The sequence below is a fragment of the Leuciscus leuciscus genome (assembly GCF_965113295.1).
Source record: "Leuciscus leuciscus genome assembly, chromosome: 1".
NCBI lineage: Eukaryota > Metazoa > Chordata > Actinopteri > Cypriniformes > Leuciscidae > Leuciscus > Leuciscus leuciscus.
In genome coordinates, this window is record NC_138725.1 from 44610823 (window position 1) to 44620156 (window position 9334).

At 41.6% G+C, this 9334-nt stretch overlaps 1 long non-coding RNA gene across 1 annotated transcript in view; it reads right to left on the bottom strand.

Annotated features, from left to right (window-relative positions):
- LOC309514019 overlaps positions 1-6271 on the bottom strand; it is a 113176-nt gene extending 106905 nt beyond the window's left edge. Inside the window, exon 1 of the long non-coding RNA XR_014211584.1 lies at positions 1892-6271. This is a non-coding gene — a long non-coding RNA (uncharacterized lncRNA). The remainder of the gene's footprint in view (positions 1-1891) is intronic.
- Between the last annotated feature and the right edge of the window lie 3063 nt (positions 6272-9334).

A 9334-nucleotide genomic window follows, 5' to 3' on the forward strand; every position in this document is an offset into this window, starting at 1 on the left:
GATACACACACCCAGAGCAGCGGGCAGCCTTTGTGTGGCGCCCGGGGAGCGATCAGGGGTTAGGTGCCTTGCTCATGGGCACCTCAGTCATTTCCCACCGGTTCTGGAATCGAACCAGCAACCTTTGGGTCACCAGATCAACTCCCTAACCACTAGGCCATGACTGCCAAAAAAAGATCGTCGTGCTGCGATGGGAGTATGTATAGTGTTAGTATCTGTAGAGGAATGGGGAAATACATGGGGCTTCAAAATCTCTGCTTCTAAGACTAAATATATGATATTTGGTTTTAAAAGAAAGTTACCTAAAATAGGGCTATATATGTATGGGTCTCCATTGGAGAAGGTAAAGGTTTAAAATTTTTGGGTTTTTGGTTTGAAGAGCGTATGACTTGGGCTGTGCATGTAGGTAAAATTGTGTTAAAGTGTGAAAAAGTTTTGAATGTGATGAGAAGTCTGGCTGGGTATGGATGGGGGGCTAATAGGGAGACAATGATGCTAATTTTTCAGGCTATGATCAGATCTGCTCTTGATTATGGGTGCTTTGTATATGGATCTGCTTCCAAAACTGTTCTGGCTAGGTTGGATGTGGTGCAGGCAAGAGCTTTGAGGCTTTGCTGTGGGGCCTTCAGAACTACCCCAGTACCTGCCCTGCTCATTGAAATGGGAGAACTGCCCTTATGGTTAAGACGCATTAAGCTAGGGTTACAGTACTGGGTAAAACTTAGTGGGTGTAATCATACCTTCCCAGCAAGGTGTCTGTTGCAAGAGGTTGCTGGAGATAATAGATACAATAATTTTTTTGTCATAATAAATAAGTGGGCAGGGAAGATGAGCATGGATCAGGGAGGTATTGTAGAACACACAAATTGGTTACCTATGCCCTATTGGCTGCTGCCTGAAATGTGTGTTGAGTTTGGTTTTCTTCAGGAAAAAAATAAATGTGAGGTGGCACCAAAAATAGAGGAATATCTTAATTCAATCAGTGAGAGTACCATGATTATTTTTACAGATGGATCTAGAGATCTAGTTAGTGGGAAAGCTGGATTTGGGGTAGCCTATATGTGGAACAGTTAGGGTTGGAAATTGGTCGACGTATTTCTAATGGAAGTTCTGTTCTTACTGCTGAGTTAATGGCAATTTTATGGGCTCTATGGTGGATTGAGGAAGTAAAACCTAGAGAAGTCATTATTTGCTCTGATTCTGCAGCTACTCTAGAAAATGTAAAAGTAGGAAAATCGAAAGCTCGTCCTGACATTGTATATGACATCTTGAATGTGTTTTTTAGAATTAGGTTTGATTGTAATATCAGTTTTTGCTGGGTTCCCGGGCATGCTGGGGTGAGGGGGAATGTGCGGGTGGATAAAATAGCAAAGGAGAGCTTAGGAAGAGAAGTAGATGTCCATGTATTATTAGGGAGGGTGGAACTGAGGGAACAAATTAAAGAGGGTTTAATAAATGAATGGCAGAGAGGGTGGGAAAAGGAAATTAGGGGTAGACACTACTTTTCCATACAACCTAAAGTTAGGAAAAGACGTTCATTTAACATTTTGTCACGTAGGGACTCAATTAAAATGTGTAGATTGAGGTTGGGGCACTGTGGGTTAAATTATTCTTTGTGCATTGTAGGAAAGCATGTTTCTGGCTTGTGTGAATGTGGGAGTCTTGAGACAGTAGGGCATGTTTTCCTAGAATGCAGAAAGTATAGGGCAGAAAGGAATATATTCTTTATTAAACTGACAGGACTTGGAGTTAAGGCTTCTTCTCTTTTCTCTTTGTTTGGTCACAGTGATGAGCATAAACTGATCTCCAAGGCAGTTCTTCAGTTCTTGCATGATACAGGATTGTATGTAAGAATTTAAGTCAAACTTTGACCTGTGGAGGGCAGTAATACGCTCAGCAGCGTCTACACTGCCGGAATCCTATAAGAAGAAGAAGAAGCACAGATATTATGAGTCACCATGGCAACAGTGGCAGAAAAAAAAGAGGTCTGCATATTTCTCACCAGCAGAACTGGATGAGCTTCTGCAAGCGTATGGAGAGCACGAACACATTATAAAAAAATAAAAAAAGATGCGACACAGCTGCAGCGGCGAAGGACAGAGAGTTAGCTTTGAAGAAAATAGCTGCTCGAGTAAATGCTGTAATTTAATTAAAGGGATTACTCTTAATTCTTCTGTAATTTAAAGTTAAATCTGAGGTAATTGCATTAAATGCTGCATAGACTATAGAACAATTCAGAGGCTCGCAAAACGGGGGGCGGACCTGTACCACATCCTCTGACAAATGCAGAGGAGATGGCCCTGAGCCTGAATGCTGGAAGGCCAATGGCTGAGGGAATTCCTGGAGGGACTTTATCAGAAGTGGAAGAAATTTTATATGTTCTATATGTGTAATTTTCTTATATTCATAGTAATAAGATTAATGTAGTAAAATGACACGAGGATTGGATGCAGAGTCCCATGATTCTCTGCTACATTGATGGAACAAAGAACTGTTATTAACTCTTGTGAATGTAAGTACGTGTATGACCATGTATACGTGACTTGACAAAAAGTAATGTATGGCTAAGACAAAGAGCCTTCACTCAATGGTAGTATAGGATGCAACAATATGTTAGTTGTACATATTTAGTCATACCCCCCACTCTTTGACATACTCTGCAGGCACTTTGTAATGACTGTATGACTACTGACCTTTCCTTGCAAGGGAATAAATAATCTTTAAAGACAATTGACCCATGTTTGTCTCTTATTCAGTATTAGAAAATTGTTTGCCACCACACAGAGCCATTCACTCCCGAAGATTCAAGTGCCTTCATAAATGCCTGCAGCATCACATCTTGACAGTGCAAAGAATGAGACATTTTACAGTATTGTGATGTAGTCTTTGACCATTAGAAACAGTAGGCTGTCAGTGTACCTGCACATTAATACTGTGAATGGACCTCCTGTTGACATAGTCAGCTTCATTTTCAGAAGGTGCAATGATGGGAATATGTGTGCCATCAATGCATCCAACCACACTGGGAAATCCTAAAAGGAATTCTAAATATTAGGTTACTTCCAGGGGTCGCAGCAAGATGTTCTTAACTGAACGTCATTTATCAGGTTAGCCTAATTTAAACCGATTTCTACACCACTGACCTGCAATCCTGTGAAACTCCTCTTTGATGGCTCTCACAGGTTTGTGCCCAGGAAACAACACAAAAATTCTCAGAAAACGCTTATGAGTGAGGCACACTTTCCTTATCGCTCTGCATACAGTAGCCTTACTAATGTGTTCTGCATCCCCGATGTTATACAGAAAACCACCATTTGCATAGAAACGTAAAGCAACGCAAAGTTTCCGCTCAGATGTAAGAGCACGGCCACGATGGCTGATGTTACTGATGTAAGGATGGATGAGATTATGGATGTATTTAATTGACTGTAAAGAAAAACGGTACTGCTCAAATAAAAATGCATAGGTATATGACAAAAAATCCACTCTGGGCCTCAAAATCCTCTCCTGACGTAAATGTAACTCCCTACGAATTAATGCAGCCTCTTCATCTACAGGATCGTCCATAAAAGGACATGCCATTTCATTCACTTTGATGCTCTTTGCGTGACGAATAAATGATGTGCGTGACGACCAAAAGAATAAATGAGGTGTTTAAACACAGCTTCCTCTTTAAAAAAAGGGGAGGAGACCGAAATAATCTCTGGGTTTACCGAAGAAAACCTGCTCCAGACCAGGTTAGGTTCACAGCGTAAGTTACCATGGTAACTGACTCTGAATATAAGTTACCTCTCTTTCAGAAATGGGCTTGACTTAACCTGCTTTCTTGGGTTTGACATACCTCCCATTCTGAAATGGGAAAACCCAGAGTTTCCCTCATTTCAGGGTTAACATACTCTGACTCAGTTTTCACTTAACCTCCTTATTGAAACAGGCCCCTGGTACTCATTTAGTTCTCCCTATTCTACCCTTGTGTTTGTGGTCATTCTTTGTCAGATCGTTGTGGCTCATGTCTGTCCCTTTGCTGTCCAGTGTTCTAGTTTCTGTTCCTGTGTGTTTGCCTTTCATTTGTGATTACCGGTTTTACTGCTGTCCCTGGATTTGTCTCTGGCTCTACTGACCAGCAGTCAGATCCATGTTGCCAGTCGTGGCCAAATGTGGTTAGAGAGCAAGACTAACCCGAAGGTTGCGGGTTTGATTCTCAACACAGGAAATGAACAAGGTGCCCTTGAGCATACCTGTCAACATTTGGGTACCAAAATACGGGAGACCTGGGGGGGGTTCAGTTTAACCACATGCGGTTTCATGTCATCTATACATTACACACCCCATCGCCAAATCATAGAAAAATTCAGTTAAGACAGTTGTATTCATCTTAACAATACACAACAAATCAGAAAAACAGATTTCTAAAATAAGGTATAGGCCACAAATCTGTGAGTACAGTTTGCAAAACTGAACAGTGGCCAGTTGCATAAACTGTTAAAGGGGTGGTTGAATATGATTTCACTTTTCTAACTTTAGTTAGTGTGTAATGTTGCTGTTTGAGTATAAACAACATCTGCAAAGTTGCGACGCTCAAAGTTCAAAGCAAAGTGAGATATTTGCTTTTAAAGAAATCGCTTTTTAAGGACTACAACAAACGGCTGGTAGAGACTACACCACATTCCTCCCGGGTTAGTGACATCGTTAACCCTAAAATGTACATAAACCCCGCCCCCGGGACACGATTTATAGAATATCAAGACAGAATATGCTAATCAATGACTAGAAGATAACTACACATGACTGGTATCTGGAAAACCTTGGAACGGGTTGATTATTCATATAACGACGTTTGGGCCATACAAATTACGGGAGTTTCATGGGAGAAATAACAAAACGGGAGGGGGGCGGGAGATGGGTGTGAAATACGGGAGACTCCCGGGGAAAACGGGAGTGTTGAATATTATGAATATTAAATGCTAAATGTCCCCAATTAAGCAAGCCAAAAGCCAGAGGCGACAAAGGCAAAAGTGGCATGGAACCAAAACTCCATCAGCTGACAGAATGAAAAAAAAAAAAACTTGGGAGAAACCAGGCTAAGTCGGGGGGCCAGTTCTCCTCTGGCCAACGAACAAACTGTGTGTGATTAGGATTCAGGCACCATTACAGGTCAGAAGTCAGATTGGATCAGAAAATTCAGAATATTATCCAGCTCCATCTGGCTGAAGGTCAAAGTCATCACTGCGGTATGGAGACGAGTTTGAGGATCAGTGCCGAAAGCTGTCGTGTCGATGAGGCCTTCACATGGGATTGTCTAGTTGACACAATCTCTGCTGACACTTCATGGCTGCATTGTGGTCGTGTCTAGGTGCAGGTCCACCATCTGATCTGGATATGGCCCGGATCCGGCTGACTACATCAAGCGTTGTGGTTGTGTCTAGGCGCAGGTCCACCATCTGATCTGGATACGGCCCAGATCCGGCTGACTACATCACGCATTGTGGTCGTTTCTAGACGCAGGTCCACCATGTGATCAGGATACGGCCCGGATTCAGCTGATTACATCATGCGTTGTGGTCGTTTCTAGGCGTAGGTCCACCATCTGACCTGGAGATGGCCCGGATTCAGCTGATTACATCACGTGTTGTGGTCCTGTCTAGGCGCAGGTCCACCATCGGATCAGGATACGGCCCGGATTCAGCTAATTACATCATGCGTTGTGGTCGTTTCTAGGCGCAGGTCCACCATCTGATCTGGATACGGCCCGGATTCAGCTGATTACATCACGCGTTGTGGTCGTGTCTAGGCGCAGGTCCACCATCGGATCTTGATACGGCCCGGATTCAGCAGATTACATCACGCGTTGTGGTCGTTTCTAGACGCAGGTCCACCATCTGATCTGGATACGGCCCGGATTAACTGTTCAACCAACAACCCAGAGATAAAAATAGCCAACTTATGAATTTGCTTAAAAAAAGACAATGCAAATTAATATCCCTTGTGAAAATAAACTATGGTTTTACTACAAAAACAACAACAAAAAAAACATGATTATTTTAGTTAAACCATGGTAATCACAAATTAACCATGGTTTAGCTACATTAAAGGTGCAATAGGTGATCTGGAAATGCTAACTTTAGCCTGCTAGCATTGAAATCATACGATCCCACACTCCCTGCAAAGGGAAAATAGACCTAAACTAAACTAAAAGCGGGCGGAGCCCCTAGAGGTGAAAGTCTTGACAGTGAGTCACCTGAGGAAGAGCTAAAGCATTGCGTGTTCAGTAAAGCTCAGGCCGCCATCTAGACAAAATCCATGATGCACTCGCCGTCCAAAGCCCGGCCTCCTCCAAAACACATGAATGCACACAGACCAGAAGTGAGATGACTAGAGACAACGTTATTGGATTACATCATGTGTCATTCAACGGTGAGAAAACATTACGGTACAGTGAGTAACAGTACTACAATAATGAACGTAAACAACTGTTTACCTAGCTGCCATTCTAGCTCTGTCTGCACAGCGTACATGAACGCACTGCTGACAAATGATGTCTGCGTGAAAAGGCTGCGCAGTGGTATGCAAACACGTGTTGACTGACAGGGAACACATAATTTCATTCGGACCGAATGCCATGGGCGCCAGAACCATTGTATATGGGTGGGACAAGACCCACCCAGTTTTTAAGACCAATGATATTGGACCCACTCACTTTTACCGTCTCTAATTCAGTGCATATGTCTGTTCACTTTTCAGAGCGCCGTCAGTCAAACCCATTCCACTTGAGGAATGCTCTAATAAATTAAACTCCATTCCGCGTTTTAGCAACAGCGTTGATTTCCACGCTGTTGCTCAAATCCATTCCACTTGGCTCATTCAGAGTCCCACCAAATCCTTACTTTTCAGGCTAGACGAGCGAGCCAATGCGCATGTGCTGTCTTAAGCGTGAGTCTCAGGTTCCTATGGAAACCGGTGTGGTGAAAAGATGATTCCCAGCGAAGTGATGAGTCCCAGCTCATTTCCCATAAAAAACTTCGATAACACATATGATACAAGCATAAATCTGTTTAAGAATTAATTATGACATGACTTGTAATTAAAAACAATTATATTATGCCTTATTGCTTAATAACAATTAACAATGTCGCAAAACATGCATACAAATGCAATTTATTTTACTTTAACTATATAAATAATCAGGATAAAAATAAAAGATTATTACATGAATTAAAGTTTGACTGATTACAATAAGAATCGCGAGAAAAGCTTTAGATCAGGCATACTACTGGGGTCTTAAGCTGGGACTCAACAGTTCACCACACCGGAGCTTCTAACCAATTAGCAATCTTTTACTTAGAAGGCAGGACAGTTTCTCCGAGGGGACTGTTTTTTTATTTATTTTTTTTATTTTCAAAGTGATAAACTTTGTTTTTTGTAAAAAAAAATATATATATATATATATATATATATATATATATATATATACATATATACATTCAGTGTGATACATGACCTTTTTTTCAAACAGTGTTTTGGAACTGACACTAATTGTTGAAGTGAAAGTTTCTTTCTAATTGATAAATTACCATAAAAGGGTGATTGATTATGATTTCATTTTTCTAACTTTAGTTAGTGTGTAATGTTGCTGTTTAAAGCAGCACTCAGTAGCTTCGGGACTTCTTCGCTGTATTCTCGCTTTTTGCTCGCAGGTTTCTCTCTAGAGCTCCCCCCACAGCTTCGGAATAGATATTTGACAACACTGTCGTAAAAACTCGTTGGTGATTCTCAGACACCAGAGGCTATAGATCAACGACATCAAAGCAGATGGGACGTTCTTTAAAACGTCTTCTTCATTCGGGTTCGGACAGCGTGAGGGAGCGCAATAATGACAGCATTTTAGCAGATTTCTTTTGGCCGTAAAGCAATTGTTTACATCGCGAGACCTGATATCACGCGAGACTTCCTGACGCAGTTGCAAAGTTGCAAGTGCGTATTTTCCGCTCACGGGCACCAGGGGGGTGCGAAACGACCACCATTCAACCCGAAATAAGTAATATAACCATTCCAATGACTCCGAAGCTGTTCAGTTAAGGTAAAAAAAGTTACTTAGTTCACCTTTAAGCATAAACAACATCTGCAAAGTTACAATGCTCAAAGTTCAAAGAAAAGGGAGGTATTTTCTTTTAAAGAAAAAGCTTTTTAAGGACTACAACAAACGGCTGGTTGGGACTACACAACATTCCTCCCGGGTTAGTGACATCACAAACCCTAAAATTTACATAAACCCCGCCCCCGGGAATGCGATTTATAGATTATCATGACATAATGTGCTAATCAACGACTAGAAGCTAACTACACATAAGCTACATAAATTCACCAACTAACCATTCAGAAATGTCCTATTGCACTCTATAGACCTTATGTAGCCCCGACCCTTTTCAGCGCTGCGCTCGTTGACTTCTGACTTCCAGTCTGTATTTTTACAGCGATCTTGCATATTTTTGAGTGAACGGCTCGTTTTAAAATCTTCCCGGTTGTTGAGAAATCGGCTTTAAACATTACAATCCTCATGATAACCTTTGTTAACTTTACATTAATTATATCCACTTCAAAAGCGAATTACTCCTGGACAGCAATGCCATAGAAATATACAGAGCGACTGCAAAAACGGAAGTTTAAAGATAATATTCTAAAGATGGCGGCCCTCGTTTCTATGGCACATATAAGGTCTATATGTTGTCACTTCTTCTTGAGTCTCTCCATCTTTCTGACTTTTTTGGAATTCAGTGCATGTCTGCGTGAGATAAAAGGACACAAGCTGTTGAAGCTCCGCCCCCTGTTACATTTTGTGAAAAGGGCATTATACCACCCCTTTAAGTACTCAACAGTTTGTGGTCTCTGTTGTTGTATTTTTTGCTTCACAATGCACCACACATTTTCAATAGGAGACAGGTCTGGACTGCAGGCAGGCCAGTCTAGTACCTGAACTCATACTATGAAGCCACACTGTTGTAACATGTGCAGAATGAATCTTGGCATTGGCTTGCTGAAATAAGCAGGGATGTCGCTTAAAAAGACGTTACCTTGATGGCAGCATTATGCTAATTTTTTTCTCATGCTATAGCCAGTGTCAAAAGTGTCAAAACGCATATTATAAAAACGGACCCTTCCAATTCTTGATTATTATTGGCTGAGCTGTGTTCGATGCCATTGTAATATACTTTATAACCACACAGTTGAGAACCGTAATAAAATGAGACGACGCGCAGCCAGCAAAGTTGCAGTGGAAAAAAACTCACAAGTTCGAGCTGCAAATACGCACGGGGACAGCGAGGATCAGCTTCAAGAG